The sequence below is a fragment of the Cervus canadensis genome, chromosome 14 (genome assembly GCF_019320065.1).
Source record: "Cervus canadensis isolate Bull #8, Minnesota chromosome 14, ASM1932006v1, whole genome shotgun sequence".
Taxonomy (NCBI): domain Eukaryota; kingdom Metazoa; phylum Chordata; class Mammalia; order Artiodactyla; family Cervidae; genus Cervus; species Cervus canadensis.
Window position 1 is genome coordinate 16,945,224 of NC_057399.1, and position 13,764 is coordinate 16,958,987.

The 13,764-nt window shown below is 36.2% G+C and overlaps 1 non-coding gene across 1 annotated transcript; it reads left to right on the plus strand.

The window, feature by feature from the left end:
- Window positions 1-6,186: 6,186 nt before the first annotated feature.
- On the plus strand, window positions 6,187-6,293 carry LOC122453421. The gene has a single exon (XR_006273045.1). It is a non-coding gene; the product is annotated as a U6 spliceosomal RNA (small nuclear RNA).
- The last annotated feature ends 7,471 nt before the right edge of the window (window positions 6,294-13,764 follow it).

A 13,764-nucleotide genomic window follows, 5' to 3' on the forward strand; every position in this document is an offset into this window, starting at 1 on the left:
AACTAGTGTCTGGGTTCCCGCCCCAGAGATTTTGATTTAATAGGTCTAGGAGGAGCCTGGGCACGGAGAGCTAAGTAGAGTTCCCCAGGTGATTCTAATGTGCAGCAAATTTGTGAACTGCCTTCTTGGCTTCAATCCAGCTAGTGATCAGATATTAAATCTAAGACACATGGGCTATTGCGTGAGCTCTGTTGCTCCGTGTATTCCATTTTCTTCCTCCTGGAATATTCGTACCAGGGAAAAGGATGAACAGTTGTGTAACTTTGCTGAAATGGACTGACGTTTTCAATTAGCTTGAAGGCGGGGCGGGGGTGAATGCAATAATGCATATAGCCCTAGGTGAGTGGCTAGAAGCTTTTTCAATTGAGTCCACTCTACTGTTCATGGTAATACTTGTCCTCCTAATGCAGCTGTAAACTTTGTAAGCCCACAGGTAGAGCGCATCACAAAATATTCACCCCTCCCCACTGGCCCACTCTCAAACTCCACTCCCTTCCCCAATACTCAAATGTATATCAGTGCGCTCTAGAGCAAAATAAATATATTGACCTTCAATTCTTCTCCTTTGCAGCTTCTCTCTTATCAGGAGATGCCAGCACTTAGTCCAAGGACAAATGCTTGCCTCTTGGTAAGTAATGTAGACCAAGCCTCCAAGAGACAAATAGCCTTTAGGGAGCGGAGAGAAAGAGTCTTTCAAAAAGGTTGATGGCCTTTTCCAGTCATCTCATCTTAGAGATCAAATATCCAAGATAAAAATGGTTAAAAAGAAGAAGAAAGGAAAGAAAGAAGAAAATATAACTTTCTTAGCACATTATAATAAGGCAATTTTCCTAAAAAAAAAAAAAACAACACACCTTAAATTCTCTTTCCTAAACAAAATGTGCTATCCCATCTTTAGACTATTCCTCTTACTTCCTATATTATTCATGATGCTTAATTCCTCAAATAGCACATGGCTGAAAACAGAAGCTAACCTCTTGTTCAGAGTGAACTAAATCTTTTCCTAGAGCCTGCATTCAATGTACAATTTGGGGTTGGCCAATACAAATATTTTTTCTGAAATAAGTTGCAGTATTATGCCTTTTCAATATATTGTTAACACAATATAATTAATATAGTTACTATAATCAATATAGTTAATATAACTACAACATACATGATATGATGCCACTTTGGTGATTTCCTTCATCCATGTAATTTTGAAATTTGACAGTATATTTTTTTTATATTCTAATGAGCTTAATAATACCTTTGCAGGGATACAAAAATAAAATAAATCTGTAATATTCATGTGTGGTTTGCCCCTGGGGTGGATTATCATAATGGCGGGTGGGATATTTGAGCCTTTTCCCAAGTCATTAAAAAACCTCCGGCAAGCAGCCCCTGGTCCTCTCCAGGGGGTGGGAGGAAAGGATCTTTAATCATAATAATCCTGGGGGGAAAAATCTCGGAAATAAGACATCTGCTTCTGTGCCTGTTGTTTTGCAGAAGAGCAACGATTGCTTTAGCAGCTTCCATTGCCATATGTGTACAATAAGTAAATGAACATAAAATTGAACGAACACATAAAAGAAGGATAAACCCACCCAGCTTAACAAATCCACTCTCTCACCTGCTGTGCCCTGAAACATGAAAAAAAGAATCACTGGATCATAAGGATTAATAAAATAACAGTCTCTGTTAACAATACTGACAGGCGGTACTAAGGATCATTTGTCTGATGTGGGGACCGCAGCTTAGCTGCTTAATTCTTAAGCCTGCCCTCTTTTATCACTTTTCTCCTAATCAGGCAATAAATATCACCTATACATTTGCCTTAGAAAAAATTAAAATTAAATTTTAATTAAAATTAAATTTAAAATGTTTGTAGTCCAAACATTTCATTTTGTTTTCTGTCCAGCTGGAAATGAAATACATGACTGAGCTTTCTTCATCATTCAGATAGCCAATTTGGAAAATATCAGGGCTGTGAATCTCAGTGCAGTAAGATCAGAAAATTTTATATTGGTCTTTCCAAACCACTAATAATTAACCAATATTTTGTATAATGCTAAAATCTTAGACTTTATCTGATATTTAAAAATTTCTGAAAACATTAGCAATTTTTCATCATCACATTTCTCATGCCTCAAACCTAGGTACTATTGAGAGTCCTTAATAATTCTTGATGAATAAATGTTTGTTAATTCTCACTGCGGCAGCAAAGTCAGACTACTGATAAAAAAAAAAAAAAGTCTTATTTTAGATTTAGTAGAACAGGATGGAAGCAGGAGATTTTTGTGTGCTAACTATGGTAATAATTAAATGTGTAAATGAAGTTTCATATATTGTTGTTGGTCATTCTGAAAAAAAAAATTAATTCCCTCAGTTTCACAAGCATTTATCCCAAAGAAAAACTGTGGGATAATATCCCAAAGAAAAGCATATCATGTGTTTCCATTCAAAGTGCTACAAGCTCAGGCAATAAATTCAAGAAGACCCAGGTTCAAGTTCATGGCTACCACTTACTGTCTATGTGACTTTGGGCAAGTAATTTAACCAAGCTAGGCCTTTATTTCCTCCTTTATAAGATAATGCTCATAATAATAACCAGCCTCACATGCATACTATAAGGGTTAAATAAAAGTGAATTCAAATTGCTTAGTATAGGACCAATCATATAGCAAGTAACCAAAAAAGTGTTATTTTTTCCTTCTGAATAGACTTCTTTTCGCAATTTTTTTGTTCCCTTTAGTGTCTATCCCCTCTTCTTCAATGTCATCTATATTCCTGCATTCAACTAGTTGCTCTTACTTTCTTGTTGAAAAACTACATTCTGCCCATCTCTAATGACTCATTCCTTTTATGGCCCTTTTTTCTTACTGCCTCTCAACTACCATAAATACAAGGCAAATTTACTTAGAAGCTAATGAAGCTTAACTTCAGGGTTCCACAACACTACGGGTTCCTTTTTAGGTCCTAGGAAGAGCTCTAAAATTAGTTCATGTAGTCATGTTTTTGAAAAATTTTCTGAAGTGATATCTTTTAACTTCAATCAGATAAGACCAGTGCTTCCTTCTTTTCCAATTTTCCCTCCACCATATTCCCCTATGTTGAGTCACACTGGAATGGCCACAGACTTTTTTGAAACCTGGCTATGAAGTTAGAGTTGAGGCCATTATGTGATTTTCAGACACTACTATAAGTAATTGACTAGATGCTGTCCCATTATAGGAATGACTTCCAGTACCCTTATTACCTACTCTACACCTCCTTAACTAGCATGAGACACAAAAGCACAAGAACAAAAACCATATTACAATACAGCCACATCCTACAGGTCATAGCTCTCAAAGTATGTGCATTGGAAGAAGAAAAAAGAACTGAAAAGTATAAAGCCAGAAGCTATTCTCTGGAAAATTATTTCAATCATCAGGCATGTAAAATGTAAGTCAAAGGTTCAGTTCTCATCAACGCTTAGTCAAAACAGAAATTTTCTTCTGTCAAGAATATACTCTGTCAATGACAGAGAATGTATGTGAGTGTTTGTAATGGAATTGTATGAAAAGTATTTTATCACAATTCCTGTAATGTACAAACCTATAGCAATACTGAAATCATAATGCCTTTATTATAGTAAGTATTTCTGAGGAAGTAATCCATAGAGTTTTCTCAAATTTAACAACGAAAATTAATGTGAAATTATCAATAATAAGTTGTGAAGTTGAAATAAACTTTTCTAAATTATTAATAACTAAAAGCAAATTCTAATCAACCAAATTAAAAGAAATCTGTGCACAGCTCAGTAGCTGAGGCATATAGGCTTAATTGTCCTGCAGCATGTGGGATCTTAGTTTCCCAACCAGGGACTGAACTCTTCTCTGCATTGGAAGGTGGATGCTTAATCACTGGGCCACCCGGTAAGTCCCTCATAGCATTTTAAAAATGTTAATTTGAAGGTTTGCTATTTCTTGGTAGGATTAAAATTTTTGAAGCAAAACAAGGTTTCTAGTGAGAAAAAAAAAAATAAGCAAATAAAATGGCCAGCATTCAATCAAAAATTTCTAGACACACCAAGAGATAGAATTATATGACTAAAATCCTAAGAGAGGAATGTGTGTGTGTGTGTGTGTGTGTGTGTGTGTGTGTGTGTGTGTGTGTGTGTGCATGCATGTGCACGTGCGCAAGGACCCCACGGACTGTAGACCACCAGGCTCCTCTGTCCATGGGATTTTCCAGGCAAGGACACTGGAGTGGGTTGCCATTTCCTTCTCCAGGGGACCTTCCCAATTTAGGGATTGAACTCGTGTTTCCCCTCTCCTGCACTGGCAGGCATATTCTTTACCACAGAGACACCTGGGAAGTTCAAGAGAAGAACAGCCAACATAAAAATATTTATATAAGATATCATGCATCTTTATCAGGAAAATACTTTAAAATCATCAGAATCAATATCATATTTTATTTATTTACATATTTTATTTACATATAGATATTTATACTTATATTTATAGAACTTAAAGCCCTGGCTAAGGCAGTGATGATAGCAGAGGGAATATGAAGAAATGGTGATATTCAAGACCTGCTTTGTCAATCTAATGTCTGACTGTATACATACATGGGATGGATAGAAAGAAAAAAATCAAAGTTGACTTTAGAGGTTCTGGTGAAGATGGGTTTGCCATCATCCCAAAGTCTAGGATACTCAAATGGAAGTCATGGTCAAAGGAAAAGATAATCAGTGAGAAAGCAAAACTCCAAGTCTCTCCATCTCCTTATACCCACTTTGTTTTTCTGCTCATATATGTAGCAGCATTTCATTCAAGGGGAAAGTCTTTAATCTGATTGGTTGAATTAAATAAGGCACATTTACAGTGGGTAGTTTATCTGCAATTTAGAAGGCCATGCTCACAATCTCCTGCCTCATATACCCTGGAACAACCTGGCCATTCCTCCAGAGTTTCCACTCCAAAGAGCAGACCAGAGATGACGTTAGCCCAGAACTGAAAGCTTGGCATGAGATGGTGTCAGCCCCACTTAGAACTCTGGCATTTTATACCCCAATCCAGCTTTCCAGAAAGTTCTATGTGGAATCCTGGGAGTGAACACAGCGATAATAATGTGATTCTGTTTTTCATTTTGTTTTCTTCTTGCTTAAACTTTCCCTAGCCACTCTTAACAAATAAACTTTGAGACATTCCTGGGCCACTCACTAACTTTGATCTATTTAATGTCATGCAGATTCCCAAGAAAATTATTAACAATAAGGAGGGCAATTTGGAACATGATGAGTTTTAGATGCCTGAAATATACAGGTAATTGACTCCAGTAAGTAGCAAATTATTTGTATCTCAAATATGCCAGTAAAATAGCAGAGTAAGCTCAATTTAATGTAATCCTCTTAGTGGAGACACACGTAAATTCTGGGTGAATTTTTAGAAAGTTAAAAGCACACAGCTGAGATTAAAATAAAGGAACACATACATGTTTCAGAAAGTAATAGAAAAATTAAGGTCTGGAACTATAAATATAACATTACCTCAAAGTCAGGAATTTAGATTTAGTTTGGAAGAATATTGAGAAGCTGGTACAAATGTCCTAAAAAAATTTCATCCATTAAGAGGGGAAGTGGAGGTGGTGAGGAAGACTGATATCTGTTTAAGACCTTCGGGTAGAGAAAACATGAACACTTCTGAAAAGCAGGCCTGTCCTTCCCAGACTTGCGATGGCCAGGTTGTCACTAATCTATAAGGCCTTGTATGAATCAGAAACTGCAAGGAGAGCAATTCAAAGAAAATAAGGTGTAGGATGAGTATGGCAATAGATCCTAAGATCCCATCAGAAACAAAATTAAAACCACCCTACAGGGAAAGTTTAACAAACCAGAGCAGACAGCATCTTAACCAGGATGGAATAATAATCCTGAGGATGTTACTTTATTTAAATAATATTCAGTGCATTTCCATAGCCAGGCCATTGTGAAGGATTCTAAAACATAACAAACAATTTATTTACATCTTATATATCCCACCATTCAGAGCAAACTTCATTTAGGAAAAACACTAGTGGAATTGGATAGCACTATGGAGAAAATTAAAGGTGTTTGCCAGGAAAAAAAAATGAAACTAAGAAATATAATGTCTAATTTTTAATTATCCTGTATTTTATTTAAATCTTTTGGAAACCCAAATAGAGAAAACCTATGTGGTGCTTGCTTCGGCAGCACATATACTGAAATTGGAACGATACAGAGAAGATTAGCATGGCCCCTGCGCAAGGATGACACGTAAATTTGTGAAGCGTTCCATATTTTTATATACACCATGGAATATTACTCAGCCATTAAAAAGAATTTATTTGAATCAGTTCTAATGAGATGGATGAAACTGGAGCCCATTATACAGAGTGAAGTAAGCCAGAAAGATAAAGACCAATACAGTATATTGGTATATATATACACACATATATGTGGAATTTAGAAAGATGGTAATGATAACCCTATATGCAAAACAGAAAAAGAGACACAGATGTACAGAACAGACTTTTGGACTCTGTGGGAGAAGGCGAGGGTGGGATGTTTAGAGAGAACAGCATTGAAACATGTATATTATCAAGGGTGAAACAGATCATCAGCTCAGGTTGGATGCATGAGACAAGCGCTCGAGGCTGGTGCACTGGGAAGACCCAGAGGGATCGGGTGGAGAGGGAGGCGGGAGAGGGGATCGGGATGGGGAATACATGTAAATCCATGGCTGATTCACGTCAATGTATGGCAAAAACCACTATAATATTGTAAAGTAATTAGCCTCCAACTAATAAAAATAAATGGAAAAAAAAAAGAAAATTACTATGGAGGGCCTAAAATTTCTGAAATCAGTGGCAAACTCAGAATATATCATTAAAGAAATACATATGTGTTCACATAAAATAGCATTATACTTCCTCTAAAATTATCAGCAAGAGTATAAATAGAGCCAGTCCCAAAAGTTAATAGGTAAAGGTAAAATAATCACAAATGCTCCCTGGGTGATCAATCCCTTACATTTTTCTGGCATGTAAAAGTGAGCCATGCCACAATAGAGAAAATTTGAGACATCATTGAACTAGAAAATATAGCCTGAACTGAACCATAATGACCCTTCCCACAGTTGCCAGAACTTCTAAGAGAAAACTGAATAACTATGCATTCATTTGATGGAACTGAAGATACTCTAACCACATATGAGGGTTCAATCCCTGGGTCAGGAAGATCCCCTGGAGGAGGGCATGGCAACCCACTCCAGTATTCTTGCCTGGAGAATCCCATGGACAGAGGAGAGGAGCCTGGTGGGCTACAGTTACGTCATAAAATAGCTTTCTATCACCATCTGGATTCATTGAACTCATCATAGTTCTAATACAGTTAAAGTTAAGTCTTCAAGTTTTAGCCTGACAAACATGGACACTTCAGAACACTGTACCAATGGCCAAAAAACTGAAGTTCAGAGGCAAGACACTTTCAGTTCTGTCTTGACACTAACCAGCCTTTGTACAGAGCATGAATCACTTGACCTGTCTGCGTTTGTTTTCTCATCTGTACAATGAAGAAATTGAACTAGATGATCTCAGAACATCCCACCTCAGCTCTGTAGATATAATACTTCAATCTACTCAAATATTTACCTATCCCACTTAATAAATGCTTTCTAAAATAAAATTAAAAAAAAAAACCTATGTGAACGTGGAGATTGAGAGATTTATAAATTTTGTCTATAAAACCTTTATATATCTCTTTTAATGAAATTCCTAAAGAGGTACAAATGTATCTAGTGTTAGGGTTAATAAGTCTGAGAGAATTTCAGTTGTTAACTATTCTTGGTCAGCTATTAAGACCTTTCAGGAGTATCTTGATTTTCACGACATCATCCAATTGAAACAGGATATTTTGCAGAAAGTCCTGGTCCTCTTTTGGCTTGTTTTTGTGTTCATGTTTTTGTTTTGTCATATTGACTGGTACATTAAGTGACCTACTGCATACTTTCTCATTCATGCATGCTTTCATTCAAAGAATATTTATTCAGTTGAAGTACATTTATAGTTAAGACTCAATAAATAATGTTTAGATAAATGAATGTATTTTTTGTCGAAGTAAGTGTAAGTACTAAGGAAAAAAATCACAAAATGTATGATTCCACACCTATAGAAGCTTATAATTATGTTGAGGATATAAAAAATGCTGATAAAATAGCTAATTCATTACATTAGACAGTTTCTAAGTTCAAAAGTGAATTTTTTATAAACAATCAGAGTCTAAGGAGAACAAAGAAGGAGCAGTTTATTGTGGGTTGAATATGTCAGTAAATGTACATTTGAGACGCAATTTGAGATTGACCTTAAAGAAAGAAGGGACCTAGATATATGAAGCCTGGCATACTGCATGCAGTCCATGGGGTCGCAAAGAGTTGGACATGACTGAGCAACAAGATACATGAACTGGGAACAAAAACTTCATGGAAGTAGCATGCACACAGTGTGGCCAATGTTTATATTTCTTCTTAAAGATAGTCATAGATAACCAAAATGTAACTGTTGCCATGGGTCCATTCTCGGTGTCCAAACAAAACAGCAAATCCTATCTCCGTAACACTACTGAAAAATACAGTCTTTCACAAAGAGATTCTGAAGGAAAGGGGGAGGAAAAAACTTGCATCCCATACCACACAAGAAAACTTATTTAATTATTTGTTTAATTTTCTCCATCTGCAAATCTCTCCCTCTCGCTGCACATCTCTCTTCTCCACTATCTAGCCACACTCTAACAGCCATCTTTCCTGACCTTTCCATATCTCCTCATCCTAGTTTCATTATGCCATCATTTATACATCTCACATGTCTCCGGGATGCATCCCCATCACATTACACAAAGACAAACATAAGACACTTCTCAGGATCCCATTTCTTTGAAACAAGAGGTGATGTGGAGTGATTATAAATAACATGAGACAAAGAACAGTGACTTAAAATGTAATTTTCCCTGTTTGAAGATGAATAAAGGGGACTTTGGGAAACTATAAAATATAGACAAAATCACTGAAGATTATTTATTTTCAGTGAACAAAATAAAACATAATAATAAGGCTAAACTCTGACGTGTAACGTTCAAAAGTTGCTTTCACACAACTTCACTATTGGGATGTTTGATAACCACATCTTTCCTTCTTATTTTCTTCTTTCCTTGCAGACACATACACTGGCGCCAATCTTCCAAATAATAAGAATCTTCACATAAATCCCTTGCCAGGTAAGATTAAGGTATAACAACCCAAACAGATTTTTGAATAAGATGGTTTGATTGAAAGCAAAGGAAAAGAGCTGGGTTTCACTTTTTCAACAGTCACATAATGAGTAATGTGGGAAGTGGCTTCAAAAGCCCCTCTTCATGAAGGGCTAAGGTTAAGACGAGGACTTTTGAGGCCGGAAGAGCACAGCAATCCACATATTTTCAAAAGCAGCCCTTTGGATCTGAGAGATGGATTTTTCCCACTATTTTTTCAGCAATTCAACTGGTGTCTATATTAAATGACCTAGGAGAATACAGCGTGGCCAAGAAGGCTTAGATTTCCTTAGCCCCGAATCAGATACTCTCAATTTACTGTTCACTCAAATTAAAAAGATAATTTTACAAGAGGAAACTGTATACAACTAAGTGTACTTTTACTTCAACCCTTTATCTGAAAATTTTGTTTTGTTTTCAATTCTCCACTGAAGCGCCTACATTAATATATTTTTAAGAACAGTCCGTTAAGTTGAAGCATTCATTCAGTACATTCATTTACTATCATTTGGAAAAGCCAAGTTCATTTCTACATAGCCACAGCAGTGTATTCTGAACTGAATGATACTTGGCAGTTCTTTACTCAGATACTGACTCAATTCGAAGGCAGAACAAGGATTTCTACCTAATCAGGGAAAGAAAGGTTGCTGAGCCTATGTAGCTATTTTAGGTCTCTTATCCATCACATTAACAAACTGAAGACTAAAAACCATTTGATCATATCAATAGGTGCAGAAAAGGTTTTGAAAAAATTCAATATCCATTCATGGTAGAAACTCTCCAAAAGAGGGATAGAGGGAATATACTTCAACATAATAAAGGCTACAGTGACAAGTTAGTATATTTAATGATGAAAAGCTGAAAGCATTTCCCCTAAGATCAGGAACAAGATAAGGATGCCCACTCTCACAAATTTTATTCAACATAGTTTTAGAAGTCCTAGCCACAGCAATCAGACAAGAAAAAATATATATATAAAAGGAATCCAAATTACAAAAGAAGAAGTAGAAGTGTTACTGTTTGCAGATGGCATGATACATAGAGAACCCTAAAAACACCTTCAAAAACTACTGGAGCTCATGAATGAATCTGGTGAACTTGCAGGTACAAAATTAATATACAGAAATCTATGGCATTTCTATACACTAAAAATGAACTATAAGAAAACAAAGTTAAAGAAACAATCACATTTACAATTGCATAAAAAAGAAAGGGGCTTCTCAGGTGGTGCTACCAGTAAAGAACCCACCTGCCAATTCAAGAGTTATGAGACACACGACTTTGATCCCTGGGTCATAAAGATCCCCTGGAGTATGATGTAGCTGCTGCTGCTAAGTCACTTCAGCCGTGTCCGACTCTGTGCAACCCCACAGACAGCAGTTCACCAGGCTCCCCCATCCCTGGGATTCTCCAGGCAAGAATACTGGAGTGGGTTGCCATTTCCTTCTCCGATGCATGAAAGTGAAAAATGAAAGTGAAGTCGCTCAGTCATGTCCGACTCTTAGCGACCCCACGGACTGCAGCCCACCAGGCTCCTCCGTCCATGGCACTTTCCAGGTAAGAGCACTGGAGTGGGCTGCCACTGCCTTCTCCTATGATATGGCAGCCAACTCCAATATTCTTTCCTGGAAAATTCCATGGACAGAGGAGCCTGGGAGGCTATAGTTCATGGGGCCACAAAGAGCTGGACACAACTGAGTGACTGAGCACACACACACAAAGAATAAAATATCTAAGAATAAACTTGCCTACATAGGTAAAAGACCTGCATCCAGGAAGCTATAAGACACTGATGATATTAAAGATGACAGATAGCTGAAAAGATATACCATTATGGTCATGGATTGGAAGAATTATTGTTAAAATGGACATCCTGCCCAGGGAAACCTATGTACTTATGGTAATTAATCTATGACAAAGGAGGCAAGAATATACAATGGAGAAAAGTCTGGGCTTCCTTAGGGATAGTTTGTTTCCTTAAGTGGAACATACTTTCCTACGTCTTGATACGTGTCATATGATTTGTTGAAAATTTGGCATTCAAGTATTATTATAAGGTGATATCTATGGGAATCAGATTATCTCACTTTCCCAGGGTGTTCTGTGCTTTTGACTGTTGAAGCCTATATTAATCTATTAAGGACCGTTCCAAAATATTTTTGCAGTGACTGTATTCCTAATCATATGTAGTCACTGAAATCTCTGTTCCTTTAGCCCACATTTAGCTAATGTTTTGACAGATATTTCCTTGAATTCCTGGACCTAAAGCAAACAAAAACAAATATACACATGCACATCCACGTGTACACTCAAAACTACACACTCTCCCCATTTTGCTGATTGCTAGATCACTCCTTCAGTAGCTGACTTGCACTGAGTTTATGGCTTAGCCCAGGGTAAAAGCTTAGAGTCTTCACTGATGTTTTCTGAGCATGCATCTTATTGTAAGTATGCATGTGGCTTTCTTAATTTTTCTGTATACATGGGTACTGTTTGTATGTTCTAATTCACAAAGAATCTCCCCCAGCTTTTGCTCCTGGATCTTATGTGGTCTATTGTACTTCAATATATAATCTTTTGTCCTAGTCATCTGTGCTTTGTTAGTTCACCTTTTACTTTTTTGGAACAATGACTTCTGCTTTTCCAGACTGTGTTCCATATTAGGCAAAACAGATATAAGCATCTTTGTCAGTCTTTCAGGTAGCTCTAAGACAGGCTAGATTAGATACACATCATAATTTGAGAGTAGGGTCTCTCTGCTCCCTCTTGAACCAGGATTGATGGTCCCATACTAGGAACATAGTCTGTTGCTGTTTTAAGATTATCATTGCATTAAGAATCCACTTCTTTAAGACCATCACAACACTGAGAATGGATTGGGCAAGGGCAACTATCACAAAGCTTTCCTGTCATTTTTGAACCACCTCTTTCTGGATTCAATATGCATCTGGTTGTTGTAAACCTTTGGCTGATTTCTTTTTTTAAGATAAACTCAAAGAACCTGCCCCCCACCAACACCCACACACACATACCCAGAAACAGTATAATCAAGCTCTCAGAAGCCAAAAGACAAATAGAGGATCTTGAAAGGAGAAAGAAATGTGTTACAAAGAAGGGGATCTCCAATAAGATTAATAGCTAATTTCTTATTTTAAACCATGGGAGCCAGAGGCCAGACATTTAAAGTACTGAAAGAAAAACAAACAAAAAAAACAAAAAACAGAAACTGTTGACCAAGAATTCTATATTTGGCAAAAATGTTTTCAAAACTTAAGGGGAAATTAACACATTCTCACATAAACAAGAGCAGAGGGAGTTTGTTACAACTTCCAACAAGTACCCTATTAGAAGTGCCAAACTGAATCCTTCAGGTTGAAATTAAAGGACACTAGACAGTAACTCAAAGCTGTTTAAAGAAATAGAGATCTCTAGTAAAGATAAATACATGGGCAAATATTAAAGCCACTATCATGTTATTGGATTGCAATGCCACTTTTTATTTCTTACATGATTTAAAAAACAAATGCATAAAGTAAGTATAAATCAATGTTATTGGGCTCACAAAGTATAAAGGTGTAATTTGTAACAACAATAAAGAGGGAGAATGGAACTGTATGCTACTGAAGTTTAAATTGGTTTCAATTCAAATTATATTGTTTTAACTTTGGAATGGTAAATAATGACACAATTAAGTTCTTCCTCATTAGTAAATTTTGAGAAGTGAATTAAGCTCTCCAATAAAAAGATAAACATTGATAAACAAAGTTAAAAAAAAATCATGATGCAGTTATATGCTGTCTACAAAAAACTCATTTGACCCAAAAACACAAGTTGGTTGATAGTTACGGCATGGGATAAAATATTCCACATAATTATAGCCAAAAAAGGAAAAAAAAAAAAGCAGTATCTGGAATGGCTATGCTAATATCACACAAAATAAACTTTAAATCAAAACTGTCACAAGAGGCAAAAGGCATTATATAGTGACAAGTTCATTCCATCAAAAAGATATAACAACTATAAAAAATGTACCAAACAAGCCCCAAATACATAAAGCAAACATTAACAGAATTGAAGGAAAAAATAGATAGTTCTAAAATAATAGTTGGAGATCAACACCTTGCTTTCAGTAATGTATAACACATCTAGACAGAAGATCAATAGAGAGCTGGGGGACTAAATAACAAAATTAACCACCTAAACCTAACAGAGATGTATAGATCACTCCACTCAATAAAAGAAGAATACACATCTTTTTCAGGTACACATGAAACATTCTTCAGTATAGACCATACATTAGGCCACAATACAAGTACCAAAACATTTTAAGAAACTGAAATCATACAAAGTATCTTTAGCCACAGTGAAAGGAAGGTTATAATAGAAATTAATAACAAAATCATTGGTAGCCATTTCCCATCATGCTTGCTACACATGATCTAAAGCAATGAAGGGGAAAATATAACATTTAG